The sequence below is a fragment of the Harpegnathos saltator genome, unplaced genomic scaffold (assembly GCF_003227715.2).
Source record: "Harpegnathos saltator strain DR-91 unplaced genomic scaffold, Hsal_v8.6 scaffold107, whole genome shotgun sequence".
Lineage (NCBI taxonomy): Eukaryota > Metazoa > Arthropoda > Insecta > Hymenoptera > Formicidae > Harpegnathos > Harpegnathos saltator.
The window spans coordinates 36,969-54,763 of record NW_020229881.1 but is presented as its reverse complement, the minus strand read 5'-3'; positions in this window follow the sequence as shown (position 1 = coordinate 54,763).

Sequence of the window (17,795 nt, the reverse complement as noted above, 5' to 3'; positions counted from 1 at the left end):
TGATTATCACCCAGACTCGACACTCCTACCCCCTTTCCTACTTCGACGCTTACCCCTTAGTCCTCCCTCTTCTCCTACATGCGCTTCCACTCCTTCTACCCCTTTAATATCGTATTCTCCCGTCTCTTTTTCCGAATTATCCACTCTCTTAAATTCACCTGACCGCTCTCGTTCCTCCTCACCCGACTAACTTTCTATTCATATTTCTCCCCTTTTCCATTCCTTCTTCTTCTATTCCACACACATACACACACACACACACATACACACACACACACGCATACACATACACACACACACACACACCATCATTCAAGTAAATTGTAATAAACCGCGCCGTAATATCATTTTATTGTTATATTTTAAACCGCGCCGTATATCATTTTGTTGTCACTCTTATTTTAATAAATTTGCTATTAATTTATTTCCATCAATTAATTTCAAAATCACCCCACCTTCCAACAGTTGACTCATGGTCCTATCCCCGGTAAAAGGATTCACGTCTTTGACCGAAAAACGGACCGCTCGTCGTACGTCAGTGACCGAGTAGAGGGACCCGTCGGGTTCCTAACCCGTTCCCTTACACGCGTGTACGAACGAGGTTCGCCTTTCCCGCGAACGAAAAGGTTGCGTTCCTCCTCTAGGACATAACAATAACTATGGATGAGACTTGGATCTATCACCATGATCCTAATTTGAAATGGGAACGTTTACAGTGAACTGAAGCTAGATTTTCAGCTCCAAAACAAACGAAGCATGAAAAATAGGCAAAAAAGGTCTTGGCATCAGTTTTTTGAGATGCTAAAGGGATTTTGTTAATTGACTATCTGGAAGAAGGTAAAACAATTAACTCTGAATATTATTATAACCTTTTGGATCAATTGGACGCAAAAATTCGTGAGGAAAGACCTGGTATGCAGCACAAATAGATCATTTTTCACCAAGACAACGCATCTGCTCACACAAGTGTTTTGTCAATATCTAAATTCAACGAATTAAAATACAAATTGCTTGATCATCCACCGTATTCGCCAGATTTGGCACCCAGCGACTTCTATCTGTTCCGAAACCTGAAACAATTCATCCGTGGAAAGCATTTTTTGTCGAATGAAGAAGCTATAGCAGCCGTAGAGGCATGTTTCGCAGACCTTTCAGAAACACACTTCAGCGATGGAATAAAATTATTGGAGAGCCATTAGGCCAAGTGTATTGAAGTTAATGAAGACTATATTGAAGAATAAAATCATTTTTAGAATTCGGTATTCTTTATTTCAGTTTCGCTCCGCAAACTTTTCACGCAACCTGTAGGGTTCAGAGGCTGGTGAGAACTACCGCGTTGCGGCTCACTAGTCTCGACCTGACGATCGGGACCGACGAGGTGGTAGCCACATTGTTCCAGACTGGGGGATGCTCGCAGGCGGAGGTCTCCGCCAGCGGATTGAGTGTCTCCCAGCGGGGAACGGCGGCGATCGTGGTCCGGTGCCCGCAGGCAGCGGCTGCTAGGGTCGCTGCCGCGCGGCAGGTCCAAGTGAAATGGACCCACGCCGGGGTGACGGCGCTGCCCGCCCGCGCCGTGATCTGTTTCAGATGTCTGGAACAAGGTCATGTGCGTGGGCGGTGTCGACCAGCCGGGTCCCAGCGCCGTCGACCGCAGTGACTGCTGTTATCACTGCGGTAGCCCCGGTCACCAGGCCAACCAGTGCCAGGCGGCGACGGCTCACTGCGCCGTGAGCGCAGACGTCGGCAGGCCGGCCGGACATAAGGTCGGCGGGCCGACCTGCAAACCCCTTCCAGGGAAGAAGAGGAGGAAAGGGGCGAGGAGGCCTGGTGGACGAGAAGGAGGAGAGGACGCTGGGAACACCCTTCCCACGCAAGGGGTTCCCACGGAGAGAAGGGGGGAGTTCAGGCCGGCCCCCCTGCAACGAAAGAGTCAGAGGAGGCCGGCCTCTCCTGTAACGAGGGAGACGGAAGAGGCTGGACCGGCCTCCTCTGTGACGAGGAACCCGACGCGGATGTGGGAGGCCAGGCCGGCCTCTCCCGCAACGGGGGAATGGGCACCCACGGAGATGGAGGTTGATGTTTGCGGCATCGACGGCAGTCCAATGGAGGAACCCATGCCCCGGAGAGGAAAGAGGAGGGCGCCGGGATGTCGGGGAGGGAATACAGGCGTAGTTCCCCTAACTCCCCTCACTTCGGTCCGAGCGGTAGGCACCCCGCAGGAGTTTTAGCCGGTAAAAGTCCGGCATAACCCCCGCCCTCCCCAAAAGCGCGAGGGTATCCATGAGGATTTCCCCTGCGTGACCAAATAAATAAATGAAAGAGGAGGGCGGCGCCCGAGGAAGACCTTGGTGCTGAGAAAAAGGAGAAGGACGCCGCGATAGCCTTTTTTTTGTAACGGTGGAGAACTCCATCATGGATACCCTTGCCCCTTGGGGAGAGAGTTATGCCGGACTCCAACCAGCTAACGCCTCACCGGGACGACCATCGCTCGGACCGAAGTGGGAGGACTCAAGGGAACTAGGCCTGCATTCCTTCCCGGACATCCCGGCCCCAGGGCTCTCATGGAGCCCCACGCCCAAGTACCGAGCCCCTCCCCACAAGGGGAGTCAAGGGCGTGGTGCTCCGACCGGTTACCCGGCCGGGTTGGCCTTCCGATCTAAATTAAGGAGGGAGGGGACACCCGCCCCCCTCCTCGGCCCCGCCTTTCCCCTTCCCTATTGGGTAGGTAGGTAGGGGGGGCAGGGGAGTGAGGCCTGGCCCCAACTGAGCCTCACTCCCCTTTACTCTTCTATCACCGATGCACGCAGTGGGCGAGAAGGTTTACTTTTTTTTGATAACGCAGGGGAAATCCATCATAGATACTCACGACCTGTTGGGGGGGGGTCGGGGGCTATGTCAGACTTTTACTGACTAAAACCCCTGCGGGATGTCTACCATTCGGACCGTGGTGGGGAGAGTCAGGGGAACTGCTCCCGCATTCCCTTCCCGACACCCCGGCCCCAGGGCTCTCCGGAAGCCCCATGCTATCGAGTACCGCACCCTGTCCCACTGAGGGAGTCCAAGGCGCGGTCCCCCGACCGGTTTTCCAACCGGGTTGGCCTGCTGGTGTTTAACTTGGGGAAATGGGACATCCACCCTTCCCCCACGCCCCCCATACTCCACTCTAAGGAGAGGGGCAGGGGAGTGGAGCCTAGCCCACCTGGGCTTCCACTCTCCCCTCTACTCTACCCTAACCGACGCTTTAGGGGGGAGGCGGGTGGGTGTCACGCACACCCGTCATCCCCCTCCCTCCACGCGTCCGAAGTCGGGCCCGAGGCGGCCTCCGTCGAACCGGTGGCCTGTCCTCCTCCTCGGCCGGCGTCCCCTCGGGCCCGCTGCCCAAACCTTGGGAGCGCCGCCCTCCCCGCCGCTGCCTGCGGCGGTCTCTGGGGCGTGAGAGGGTTTACTTCCTCTTACCCACCCCCACCGTCCCGTCGGAGGCAAGCCCGAGGCGGCCAAGGACGTCTCCGAGGTGTCGGAGGCCGGTCCTCGCTCCCTGCGATGGGATGGGCGCGCTCCCATTCGGCGGCCTCCTTGCGGAACATGAAGTCCCGGCAAAAGGAAGCCGCCGCTCACCATACCTTCTCACTTTTGCACATTGCCTTTAGCAAGTGCGGGAGCGAGAGGGCTTATCCCTGGCACTCCACTGCCCGGGCGAAGACACGGTGCTGCTCTTCCCACGCATGGCATTCTGCCAGGGTGTGCTGCATGTCGCGCCGGGCAGTGGTGACATCCCGCAGTGGGCTCCTTTCCGGTGCAGGTACCAACTGAAGCACCCATGTTCGGTCAGCACCTGCACCATATGGAAGGTGAACCCGCGTCCCCTCCTGCCCGCCATTTCTGGTAGGCAGAGGCGGACGGCCTCAGCCGTTCGAGGCCCGAATCTTCCGGGGTCGGCCAGTATGGCCGACCACCGTTCCAGTACTCGGGCCTTGGCCTGGGATTTTAGAGCCTTCAGGCTCCTGGCAGATAAACCCTCCCCCTCCTCGCGGAACTCCTTCACCCTCCAGTAGAGGGTGTGCCTTTGTTCGGCTAGGAGCTCCACGGGGGGAACTGGCCAGGGCCGTCGCTGCCCTATATAAGACGGTGCGGTACCCCCGAATCGCCCTCACGACCACCGACCGCATTGCTTGGCACAAAAGTGCCTTGCTGCGGTCGAAGGCCATAAGCCGGGGCGCCTATATGGGCGCTCCGTAGAGGGCGATCGAGAGAATACCACACCAATGTAGAGACGACAAGCATGCCATCCTGGGCCCCTCTGGGTCTTCATCAGGTCGGCTAACGCCAGGCCTGCTTTTCGGACCCGGGGGGCCAAGGCTTTAAAGTGGGCCCCAAAATCTCACCGGCCGTTCAGCGTCAGGCCCAGATACTTGATCGTGGGACCGACATGGACGCGGACTCCATCCACCGAGACCTGGGTCTCCGGTGGTGTCCCGCGGCTGCCGTCATGAAAATAGACGGCCTCCGTCTTTCGGGGCGCCACCTTGAGTTCCAGGCCCGCGATTGTGCCCACTATGGAATCTAGTGCCGCCTCCGCTCGGAGACAGACTTCCCCCCAGTTCCCACTTCCGGCTACCACTAACGTGTCATCCGCATAGCAGATGACATAGCAGCCGGGGGGAAGGAGAGAGCGCAGCTCTCGTTTGATCCGATCAAACGTGATGTCCCATAGCAGGGAGCCGAGGACCGACCCCTGCGGGACACCACGTTCCATGACGCGCCGACCCAGGACCCCAGGAGGCCCGCCTCTCCCCGAGTAGGCGAGATCCCTGCCCCCGAAGTAAGCCGACAGGATGCGCCGGAGATAGGCGGGCACCCCGTGATACTCGAGGGCCCGCCCGATCTCTGGCCAGGGCAGGGTATTGAAGGCGTTAGTGATGCCCAGGGACACCGCCAGCTACACCCCGCCCTCCCTCTCCACGACCATCCGGTCCAGGTCTCGGAGTCGCTGGGTTGCATCCAGCGTGGACCCGTATTGGTGGTCGTGGAGGTTCGGCCCCTCCAGGGATAGATGCTGGACGAGGCGGTCGGCAATGATGCGTTCCAGCATCTTGCCCGCCTCGTCCAGCAGACATATCGGCCTAAAGGTCAACGCCCTACCGGGCACCTTGCTGTCCTTCGGGAGGAAGACCAATTTGGCCTCCACTCTGAAGGGAATACCTCCTCCTTGAGGCACCCATTTATCGTGTCCCTCATGGCTGCGGACAGGCTTCCCTCGCCGAGGGCGAGAGCCCAGGCGCTGCCAGGAATGCCATCAGGGCCAGGCGCTTTACCCCTGGCCTCGAGTCTCTTCCTGGCCATGGCGAACTCATCTGGAGAGACCTCAAGGCCTTCATCCCAGTCCCCCTCCCGCGATTCGGAAGCAGGGATCTGGAGGGGGGTCCCCTTCCGCTCTCGGGAAGAGAGTGTCCAGGAGCCCCTCGAAGGCCTGAGGGTCTAAGGCCTCCGTTAGTGGGGGAGCCCACGGGCGGATCTTGCCGATCGCCCGTTTATAGGAGCGCTCCCACGGATCCTCATCCAGGGAGCTTATCATTTGCACCCAGGCTCTCTTCTTAGCCTCGACGGTGGTGACCTTGAGGGCTGTCCTCGCATCGAGGTAGCCCTCTTTCTCCCTCGCGGCTTCCCCGCCAGGTCACCGGGCTCGGAAATAATCCTGTCTGGCCTGGACGGCGGCCTCCCGAAGTTCGGAAAGAGCCGCCGTCCATCAATACGCAGTCCGGCGCTGGCGCGGGTGGGACCGGGGCATCGCGGCGTCACATAGTGCACCCCCACCCCGTGGAGTGGGCGTTAAAGTCCCCGGCAACCACGACGGGTCGGGGGTGACACCGTCGCACCACTTCCCCAACCCGATCGAGGACCTTAATAATTGAGGCGAGTTCGCCGAGGCAGGCCTTGTTTCTACGGTGGAGGAGATACACCTTCAACACAGTGACGAGCCCCCAACCAACTGCCGCATAAGAGGCCCCCCTTTCCCTGAGAACATAGAGGGGGGACCCATTCGCGGGACTGGCCGCCACAGTTACAGAGCCGCACCGGCTCCCGAACCAGCAAGGGGTGCTAAGCGGAATCCAATGCGGCTCCGTTGCCAACCCCAGCTTGGCGCCCAGTTCAGCGATCCTGTTTACCCACAGGTTCTGAGCCCGGGCGCCACGGCCGAAGTTGGCCTGTAGGGCCCGGAGGGACTTGAAGGCTAAACCGTTCACGCCTCCTCCGGGCGTCCTACTCCTTCCTCCGCGGAGGTGGAGTCTATCGGAATGAATAAGTCAACATCCTACAGAATCCCCTCCGAGGAGGTTTCGACTATAATGGCCACTACCGACGTGGCTGCCTCTTCAGAGGCGCAGGGAAGTCCTACTTCTATGATCCACTCCTCTAGGGAGTATGAGTGGGGGTTATCTAATTGGGGATCTAAGGGTGGCGCTCCTTCCGGATCCCCTTCTATCTCTAGGGCGGTTGGTAGTAGGGCATCTGCCTCTACCATCCTCACCTTCTCCTTGACGTCCTCCAGCGAGGATGATGAGTAGTCCTCCTTCGCCGCTGGGTCTTCCTTCGCCAGGGTCTACCGTCGCTCCGCGTTCTTGTGGTAACAAAGGCCGCTGCGGTTGACGGCGTTCGTGCACCGCTCGCGCACGTGACCCTGCTTCAGGCACCTGAAGCAGATCACGGCTCAAGCGGGCAACGCCATCACCCCGGCGCGGGTCCAGCCCACCTGGACTCGCCCTGCCTTGGCGACCCTAGCGGCCGCCGCCTGCGGGCACAGCACCACTACCTCCGCCATCCCGTGCTGGGAGACGCTCATTTGGCTAGCAGTCACTTCTGCCGGCGAGCATCCTCTAACCCGAGATAAGGCAGCCACCACCTCCTCGGCCCCGGTTGTGAGATTGAGGGCGGTGAGCTGCAACGCGGTTACCTTCACCGGCTTCTGCATACTATAACCGGGGCCCTCCTCCGCCGCCAGCTTGCGAAACTTCTCCACAAGCCGGTCGGCGGCTGACCCAGAGCTGGAGCCAGGCACCTCTATCAGCATGGCCCCTGTGAGTCTGATGGACCCTGAGGGATCCATCAATCCCAAGGTCCGCCGGGCTGATGAGGCGCCTGACATCCTGCATGAACTCCCGATAGGAGTTCTGGGGGCAGGTCACGGTGATGGCCGCCGAGCGGGGCGGCTTCAGCCCCAACTGCCGTATCGCCTTCGGGCTCCCTCCTCTGGGTCCTGCCTTTTAGAGGTGGGGGTGGATTCCTCGTCTTCTTCTCCTGCTCCATCCTCCTCCTCTCTTTTCTCCCTATCACCCTCGCCCAGGTCTCACCCGTCGTGGCATCCTGCTGCTGGGAAGTCCTGGGTGGGAGGGCCTTTTCTGCTCTTCTCATCTGTGGAGTCCCCGTTGCTCCCTTTTGGGCAACATTCTTGCCAGCCGCTGTTATAGGTAGTCCCGCCTTGGACCCTCTCCGATCCATTACTGGAGCCTTAGCAACTGTTGCATCAGCAGTTATTTGCTGCTGCCTCTGCTACTGCCGCCGTTGCCTCTCACTCCTCTTCTTCGCCCTCTTCTTTCTGGCCTCCGTTGACGGTGCTGATAGCGGTCCCCTCCCCACGAACCCCGAACGACATTTCTCAACGTTATCTAGGGAGAGGAGAGTGTCGTGAACGTGGAGCGTCAGATAGCTCAGTGATCTAGAGCAGTCGCCCGGCAAGCGAAAGACCCGGGTTCGATTCCCGGTCTAGCGACTACCGCGCTCTCGATACTTTTCTCTCTTCGGAACGAAAAATGAGATGCAGGTTCCGAACGCACGGCATCCCATCGCCACCTAGTACGCCCTCCTTCTTTCATAGTGGGGCTGTTGCCCCTCCAACCGAGGAAGTCGGGGCAGGGGGATGGAAATTCAGCGGCACCTGGGTAGGGGGTGCAGACCCTGTCCTCCTCGCCAACCGGAGTCTCTCCCTCACACTGAGGAGCCGGTTGATCTCATCCGAGATCCCCCGATACTCCTCCTTCTAGTGCGAAGGCAGCCCCAGGGTGGCTAAGGGATCATCCAGGGCCTTTTGCACCCCCTGGATGGGAGGCCTGAACGCGGGTGGGGCGGTCTTCTCCGGCAGGTTGTCGTTATAACACGGCAGCACGCCAGAAGGGAGGTCCCCCATCCCGTCCTCCGATGAGCTGGAAGAAGAGTATGGGAAGATTAATCTCCCATTCTCCCCCCCAGTTACTCGTCTCCTCCTCCTTGTCCTCTCGGGCCTCACCGGTACAGTCTCCTCCGCGGACGTGCTGCCAGCTGCAGTTTCCGCGTAGGTCCTTCTTCTGGGGGTTTTGGGGGCAGGAGCAGTGCCCGGGGCGGGAAAACCTGCATTGGCATCCTGGCCTGCAGTTTCTCCTTCAGGCTTCGGTTTTCAACCTGCAATACCCTCAGTTCCTCCCTCAAGTCCCCCATCTCCCGTTTTGCTACCGAGATGGAGTCCCCTGCTCCATCTTGGGCTGCGACCTTTGTTATCAGAGTGGACTGAGCGGTCTCGGGGTCACGGCGGTGCGGTTCAGCAGTGCCACGCAGGTCCCCGTAAGGTTTCTCGACATGCGCGCCACCAGCCGGACCACGCCGAGTGCGCGTCCAACCTCCGAGACCAGCTCTGCCGACCTGGCCTTCCTGAGGATCGCCTTGGAGGTGGGGTCTCTGAGCACCTCCTCAGCAGAGCGCTTATCCATCTCCGACCGGAGAATGTCCCTGCTAAGGAGGTGCTCCACCTCCTTTTCCATCCGCCTCTCCTCTTCCTCCCTCTTCTTCTTTCACTCCTCCTCCTCTCGGAGGCGTTTGCCCACACCTAGGCACGTAACGACTAGTCGTCCACGTGGCCTCTTGGTGAGCTCCAGCACCGGCATCTCCGTTACCGAGCTGGACTCACCGCTACTCTCCTTCCTCTGCCACTTCTCCGATGTTGTCATCTGTGGAAGTCTCCGGATCACGATGTTAGGACCCAAACCTGCAGGCAGACAAATATCGGATACCACCGGTTTCCCGGTGATGGTCCCCTTTTTATTTTGGGCCTGAGCCCCCCCTCCCATTGTTCAGCAGGGGGCCAGACCGATTAGACCTCAGAGCAGAGGTGTTGCACTTGTCCCCGAGGACTCCGTCGCTCCCGCGTTGGACGACCTCCTCTCTTCTTTCCGGAGACTCGTCTCGCCAACCTCCCGGTGGAGGAGGCAGTTCTGGCCGTTGGACGCAAAGGTTTCGGCTCCCGCGTTGCGTGCCCGTTCGTCTTCTACCCGGGAACCTACGTAGTCAACTCCGCGGTCGGGGCGACTCTTCCGGCAAGCTGCCAGGAGCGACGGTGGATTTTCCCCTATATATGGCCCCTCCACGTGGAAGTCCACCGACTCACTCTTCCGCGGAGACGGGAGGCAGTCCTTCGCCGCGGGACCCCTCTCTTCCACCCTGTTACAAAAATCAACCCGCGAGAGGCTGGTACCGGCGGACTAATGCCTCGCGGCACCTCATTCGTATCCGGCGTGCAAAAAATTGTCGAAGCTGTAATAATGTTTAAATTGTGTTGACTCATTTTTGGTCCCACGAGTGCGGCGGGAAAGGATCAACCACCCCGGGCAGAGCCCCTGCATTGCCCGGGGCAATTGCTAGGCTATTATGTCCTCATGGTTTGCCAGGTTCGCATGGGTGAAGGTCCACTTGCGACAGGTCTCGCACCTGCCATTCATCCCATAGGCATGGAACTCCCCACCGTAGGATTACGTGGTCTTTTATAGAGGTCCCGCCTCGCGGTCGAGCCGATTAAGGCAACCCGGCGTCAGAGACATGACCTTGGGTTGCGGTATATTATGCTAGTGTACGCCGGGGTTCGCCCGGATCCCTCGTACCAGGATGCCGAAACACCCTGGCCCCTGACGTCCACCTTCCCACCTCTATCCACCCCCCAAAACCCAGCCTACCCTGAACCCGAGATGCTCTTGGCAAGCGATCCTCCCCAACCAGCCCTCCCTCCGGTTGGACCGGAGGTACTACTCCGATGGGTCTACGGATCGCTTGTGCCTCCTCACCACGACAAGGTGGCACCACGTCGAGGAGGCGCCGCGACAGCCTCACCAGGAAAGGAGACGGAAAGAAAGGTAAAGCGGGTGGTGGCTGAGACTCCACCCCCACCAACCCTAGGAAGGGAAGGCTCTCTCCTATTGAGCGGCCCCTCCTCATACCCCCGAGAGGAGGGCACCGTAGAGGTAGGGCCTCCCTGTGCCTCTGTCTGCCTCCGAAGAGGCACCCGCGACAGAAGAGTTCACCATGGCCGAAACCTCCTTGGGGGAGTCAAAGCCGGATGTTGAATTATTCACTCCGGTAGACTTCCCCTCTGAGGAGGAAGAAGAAGTGCGCCCAGAGGAAGCGTAGAAGGCTCAGCCTTCACGCTCCTCCGGGTCCTTCAGGCCAACCTCGGCCACGGCGCCCGTGCCCAAGACCTATGGACAGGATCAAGGAACTGGGTGCCGGGCTAGGGGTGGCCACTGAGCCGCACTGGATCCCGATCAGTAGTCCATGCTGGTTCGGGAGCCGGTGCGGCTTGGTAGCCATGGTGACCAGTCCCGCGACGGGTTCCCCGCCCTGTGAACTCAGGGCGAAGGGAGACTCGTTTGTGGCGGTCGATTGGGGGCCTGTCACTGTGATGGGGGTATATTTCCCCCAACGTAGGAATAAGGCCGGCCTTGGCGAACTCGCCCCGATCATGAGGGTCCTCAATCGGGTCGATGATGTGGTGCGACGGTACCGCCTCCAATCCATCGTAGTTGTCGGGGACTTCAACGCCCACTCCACGAGGTGGGGGTGTAGTCCCCGGCAGGAGGACTCTCGGGGCGGGCTTCGGCCTCCAGTTGATGAACGACCAGCATCTGCGTGCGGCCGAACGGGGAGTCCGTCATTGATTTGACGTGGGCTTCCCCTTCGACCGCCCGCATGAAACTCCATATTTTTGACCTAAAAGTGTCAAGATTGAAAATTTTTACGTTCGGATATGACGTTTTCAACCTTGACCTTGTTCTAAAAATTATGCGTTTTACGTTACTTCACTGATCGTGAAGTCTACTGAAAGTAAAGCATCTCGGAACCCGACCACTGAAGGCTAGGTCTCAAATCCGACCATTGAAGGCAAGGTGTCTCAAACCCGACCACTGAAGGCAAGGTGTCTCAAACCCGACCACTGAAGGCAAGGTGTCTCAAACCCGACCACTGAAGGCAAGGTGTCTCAAACCCGACCTCTTAAGGCAAGATGTTTCAAACTCGACCACTGAAGGTAAGGTGTCTTAAACCCGGCCACTTAAGACAAGGTATCTCAAACCCGACCATTGAAGGCAAGGTGTCTTAAACCTGACCACTGAAGGCAAGGTTTAGTTAGTCCCGGCCATCGAAGGCAAAGCATCTTGTAACTCGGCCTGAGCTTACAAGAGATGTTCAAAATGTTCCCCATTGACCGTTTGACAGTGTGTTAAGCGGACGTACAAATTGTCAGTCGCACTCCTTATTATTTTTGGAAGTATTACAGCACATTCGTCCATGATCCGTTGTTGAAGCTCATCCAGGTTACGAGGTTTAGTGAAATAAACTTTATTTTTTATGTAGCCCCAAAGAAAGAAATCAAGTGGTGCAATGTCGGGCGATCTCGGTGGCCATTCGATTGTTCCTCTTCTACCTATCCATCGATTAGGGAAAGCATCATTTAAATAGTTCCGAATAATGCGTCCGTAATGTGGCGGTGCCCCATCTTGCTGGAACCAAACATCATCAAAATTATCACAAACAATCTCTTGTATTGATGGAACAATTTGGTCTGTTAGAAGCTACAGATAGGTTTCTGAGTTCAAATTCCCATTTATAAAAAAAGGCCTAACCACTTGATTATCATAAAGACCTGCCCAAATATTCAATTTTTGAGGTCGCTGCGTATGTGCTTCAAGCATCGAACGAGGATCTTCGTTGTCCCAATATTTAAAATTATGACGGTTTACCTTACCAGTAATTTCAAAAGACACTTCGTCTGAAAAAACGATATTATGCAAAAAGCTCGGTTGCTAATCAATTCTTTGCATGAGAATTTCTGAATATTGCACCCTGCGGTCAAAATCATCCTCATTCAACTCATGGTCGAGATAAATTTTGTAGGGGTGGAACTTAATGGTTTTTAGATTTTTGGAAATTGACAATACACTCATTTGAAGCTGTTGAGATGCTTTTCTAATTGACAATCTGGGATTTTCAACAAATAATTGGGCTACTTCAAACTGTCGCTCTTCTGTCGTTTGGGACCTTGGCCACCAAGATTTTTGGCGGTTTTTCTTACTCCCAGTTTCTACAAATCGTCTGATGGTGCGAGATACAGTCGATATTGAAATACCTTCGCCTTCATTACGAAAGTTTTCATTGAACAGCAATCTCACTTCACTGTATGACCTTTGTTTATCCCCTCATCCTCTCATCAACAATAGCGAAACTCTCTCATGCTCTGTAAGAGAAGCCATTTGGAATTGAAAACAAAAAATTTGCAAAAATTTGGTATAAAAAATTCGGTTTCTTTACCTTTAAATAAAAATAATAAGTAATGTACCATTGATCGTTAATAATAATATGATAATAATTCAAAACGGACTAGAATGACATCAAAACTTGTTAAATCGATGAAAACTCAAAAACAATCTATTATCTGTTTGACACTGATAGAATCGAGACAAATAAAAACCTTGAAGCGTATACTTTATCGATGGCGAATAAATTTTTCGGATACCGATCCTGGGATTTTTGAGCTCGCTAAAACCGAATCCGACGTCGGATTTTGCAAATTCAAGATGGCCGATTCAAGATAGCGGCCGATATTTAAGAATAACAAAAATTGGATCTCGTTTAAGGAGTTTTTGAAGTCGTTACTGAAATCGAATCCGACGTTGGATTTTACAAATTCAAGATGAACGATCCAAAATGGCACCCGATATTGAGGAATTACCAACAATCGGAGTGTGACCTCGTACGTAACGTAAAATCTCACTCTTCACATTATGGGAGGGGGTAAAAGTATGTGTTTTCAGCCTACAAAAATTAATTAACCTTGATATGACTGACACATAACCATAGGAACAAGGTCGAGGTTGAAAACGTCATATCCGAACGTAAAATTTTTTAATCTTGACACTTTTAGGTCAAAAGTATGGATTTTCGGTCCTAACAAAGTCCGGTTTAACCTTGATAATAATATTAACTCATGACCTTGAGAATAAGGACAAGGTCACGGCTGAATGTCCCTCGCTGACCTCTACATTCTTATTCTTATGCGTAACGTTGCTCCCTAGCAGGTGCATTTTCGAAGATATTCGCGTTTTCAGCCTAAAACAAGCTTAGACCTTTATGTGACCTTCAGAGGTCAAATTTGGCAGTGTTCAAAGTTATATCCAAACGTAAAATTTTCGCTCTTTTAATTTCTGAGGTCAAAAATATGGGGTCCCGTTTAAAAAAATTGACCTGACTTTGAAATGACCTTCAAGGTCATTGTCAAGGTCAAATCCAGGGTCACCGTCAGATAACCAGGAAAAAATCATAAAAACCCAGTGCATCGTATTTTTTCTGGGACTTATATTTTTCGAGTTATTCTGCTCTTCCCGGACTTTTATAACACCCTATATAATAGTAACATGACTATTATTAAAATCGCCGGGTACATTAGAAAACCTCCTAACTCCAAATTTTGATGAAACTGAGATACTATAAGCACATTGATGTATCAATATGTATATAGTATCTAATTTCGTAACAAATTGGAATTAGGTTTTCTAATTATACCGATACAATCAATGTTTTTTAAGAAACTCAAATTCAAAAGACAACTAATTCTTGATTGATTGTAGGAAAACCAAACATTTTGTTAAATTAGAAAATGTGGCTTGCGTTTGTTGAAGATCATCAAATCATTTTTTTATAAGTGTAATTGTAACATTTGTAAATAAAATAAAATATATAATCATAAAATATTTATTAACAAAAATACTCCCTTATAAGTGTCTCAATATTTAATGTAATTCTCACTATTTATTATCTTATATTTAATATATAACAAGAAATAAATATTATTTTACATATAAGTATCATTTAATGCATTTATTGTCGAAGTAATAAGAAATAATTTTTTAAAATTTTGTCAAAATAATATTTTTACCTATCTCAAAAACTTTATATACAGGGTGCACAATTTATCTGAAAACATTGAAATATCTCGAGAACTATGCATTGGATAAAAAAAAGTGGTTAATGAAAGTTGTTAGTCTCGAAGGGGGACATCCAATGATACTAAACTCGACCTCTCACCCCACCCCGTGGGGGTGGGGGTTGGGGGCAACTTTGAAATCTTAAATGGAAACCCCCATTTTTATTGCAGATACGGATTCTACGCCACGAAATACGTAAATTTTGTCCGAAACTTTTTTTTTATTCGTGATAGATGGCGCTGTAATTGCAAAAAATTATATTTTCCGCAATTCTCCAGAAATGATCATTGGATTGAGAAATAAAAAATACCTGTTCAATATTTTTAAAGAACATAATAAAAGTTATTCCCCCCCATCCTCTCGGAGTAGGGTGGGTGATAACGTTCAAATCTCAAATGGGGACCTACATTTTTCATTGCAGAATTAGATTGTACGTGAAATTTTTATTGAAACAATTTTTTTCATTCGTGATAGATAGCGTTGAATTTTTCCGAGAAACTACTTTTAGCGTTACACAGGAACAACGACGAGGACGTAGTAGTTTTATGTTCCCTTCGGGTGCTTTTTTAATGTGAGTCCCCTTGCCTCTCACAGATCGGGGTGCTTTTTTAATGTGAGTCCCCTTGCCTCTCACTGTTCAATTAATTAGAGTAAGTGTTCGAAATTTTTACCTTCAACTTCAATACACTTATTGATCCTTTTTTCAAATGACTGTACACAGGATAGAAGCATATCTGCGGGAGTTTCAGCGCAAGCGTTTCTTATGCGTTCTACCATGTTTTCACGAGTTGTTGGCATGAGTTGTTGATAAACCTTATCTTTTAGGTAACCCCATTTTCGGGTTCCCATTTGAGATTTGAACGTTATCACCCACCCTACCCCGAGAGGATGGGAGGGAATAACTTTTATTATGTTCTTTAAAAATATTGAACAGGTACTTTTTATTTGTCAATCCAATGATCATTTCTGGAGAATTGCGGAAAATATAATTTTTTGCGATTACAGCGCCATCTATCACGAATCAAAAAAAAAGTTTCGGACAAAATTTACGTATTTTGTAGCGTAGAATCCGTATTTGCAATAAAAAATTGGGGTTTCCATTTAAGATTTCAAAGTTGCCCCCAACCCCCACCCCAGGGGATGGGGTGGGAAGTCGAGTTTGGTATCGTTGGATGTCCCCCTTCGAGACTAACAACTTTTATTAACCACTTTTTTTTATCCAATGCATAGTTCTCGAGATATTTCAATGTCTTCAGATAAATCGTGCACCCTGTATATATTTAAATTTGTTCATATGTATTCTGAATTAAATTTTTATTATATACGAAACACATAAAACAAAAAATAAAACAAATGTTTAAGATAAAATTCTATAAAGAACTATACCTATCTCAAAGACTATATATATTTAAATCTGTTTATATATATTTTGGATTAAACTTTTATCATATACTAAACACATAAAACAAAAAATAAAACATAAAGGTTTAAGATAAAAAATGAAAAAACGATATTGGACTATAAAGAACTATAAATTATTAGTCTTGGGTATTATTTTCCGCTGCATTTTGGATATTATTTTCCGCTGCACTGTTTTCTATTATTTCCTCTCTCTTCTTCCGCTGTTTTGCGAAACGTAGTCATTCTGATACAATAGAATCGAAATCGATCTCCGTGAATGTACTATATTGCGATGTTACCTTTCTTGAAAAAAAGAAAGATATGTATTAACTGATACAAACGTTCTAACAATAAAAATTGTGATTTATGTATATATTTTTGTATGTATATTTTGTTGTATATAAAACATACTTTTTATAATTTAGATGAAATGCAAGTCAGAGATTTTTAAATTATTGCGTATTCCTTTCCACGAGCATTTCATTGCGCATTCGTTTGTAAATATTTTTTTTAAACTGCGATGGATGTTGTCTTTAGCGTTACACCCACCAGTCTTGTTTAGCAACTGTTTTTATACAAAACCAGAAAGAGATAATTAAGTAAGAAAGTATTAAAACAAGTATGAAGTGCATTAAATTCTCACAATTTAAGACTTATGTAGGCAAACGTGCATATAGTTCTACAATGTATATGCACAAGAAAATTAACCAATCATGTGTAAAATTTATATAATATTCATTGATAGATTATAATCGATTTTCTTATGCATATACAATATGAGGAGACACTAATTTAAACATCACTAATTTAAACATCAAAAAGAAATAACAATGTTGAAAATGAAGTACTCGTCCAGGCAATATTTTTACTTATATATATATATTGTATCAGAATATATATATATATCAGGTGTAGTAAAAAGAAATTCATTATTCTTGCATGAAATTGAAGGCTTTAATTACCATAGTTAGAATGATCCGATTTAGGTCAAATATGCGCCGTTTTGTTCGATAACTTGTTGCCATTTTGAAGGTAATTTCATTATGCCTCTCTCATAGAAGCCCTCGTCCCTATTGGCAAAGAATTGAGACAGTCGATTTTCAGAAGCCTCTCTTGAAGCGAATTTTTCACCAGCAAAATTCTTCGCCATGGACAGGAACAGATGGTAATCACTTGGTGCCAGGACTATAAGGTGGATGCATAAGAACCTCCCAACCAAGCTCCCGGAGCTTCTGGCGAGTCACTATCGATGTGTGTGGCCTGGCGTTGTCCTGATGGAACACAATTCCTCTCCTATTGGCCAAAGCTGGCCGCTTCTGGGCCATTGTTTCCTTCAGACGGTCCAATTGTTGACAGTACAGTTCCGAGTTGAGAGTTTTGCCGTAGGGGAGCAGCTCATAGTAGATAATTCCCTGCCAATCCCACCAAACACACAGCAAAACCTTCCTGGCCGTCAATCCTGGCTTGGCCACCGTTTCCGCTGGCACACCGCGATTCGACCACGACCGTTTTCGCTTGACGTTGTCGTAAGTGATCCACTTTTCATCACCAGTGACCAACCGCTTCAGAAATGGGTCGATTTTGTTGCGATTCAGCAGCGATTCGCAGATGGAAATTCGATCCATGAGGTTTTTTTGCGTTAACTCGTGTGGCACCCATACATCGAGCTTTTTTTTGTATCCAGCCTTATTCAAGTGGTTCCAAACGGTTTTTTGTGCAATATTTAGCTCTTGGGCAATCGAAACAATGCTTACATGACGGTCGGACTCGACAATGTCCATGATTTTATCGATATTTTCGACAATTGGCCTTCCAGTGCGTGGTGCATCTTTGACATCGAAATTACCGGAACGGAATCGACGAAACCAAAATTGCGCGTGATTGGCTATTACAGTATCAGGACCATAAACACTATTCACATTTTCAGCCGCCTGGCTTGCGTTTTCGCCTTTATCGAAGAAAAACTGTAAAATATAGCGTATTTTCTCTTTGCTAGTGTCCACCTTTGACGCGCGCTTAAACAAAACTGAGTCAACTAATCACAAAACTGTCACAAAAGTTTTTTTAGTACGAAATCTCGTCTTTCTAACGCCATCTAGTGGAACCCGATCGGATTTATACAAC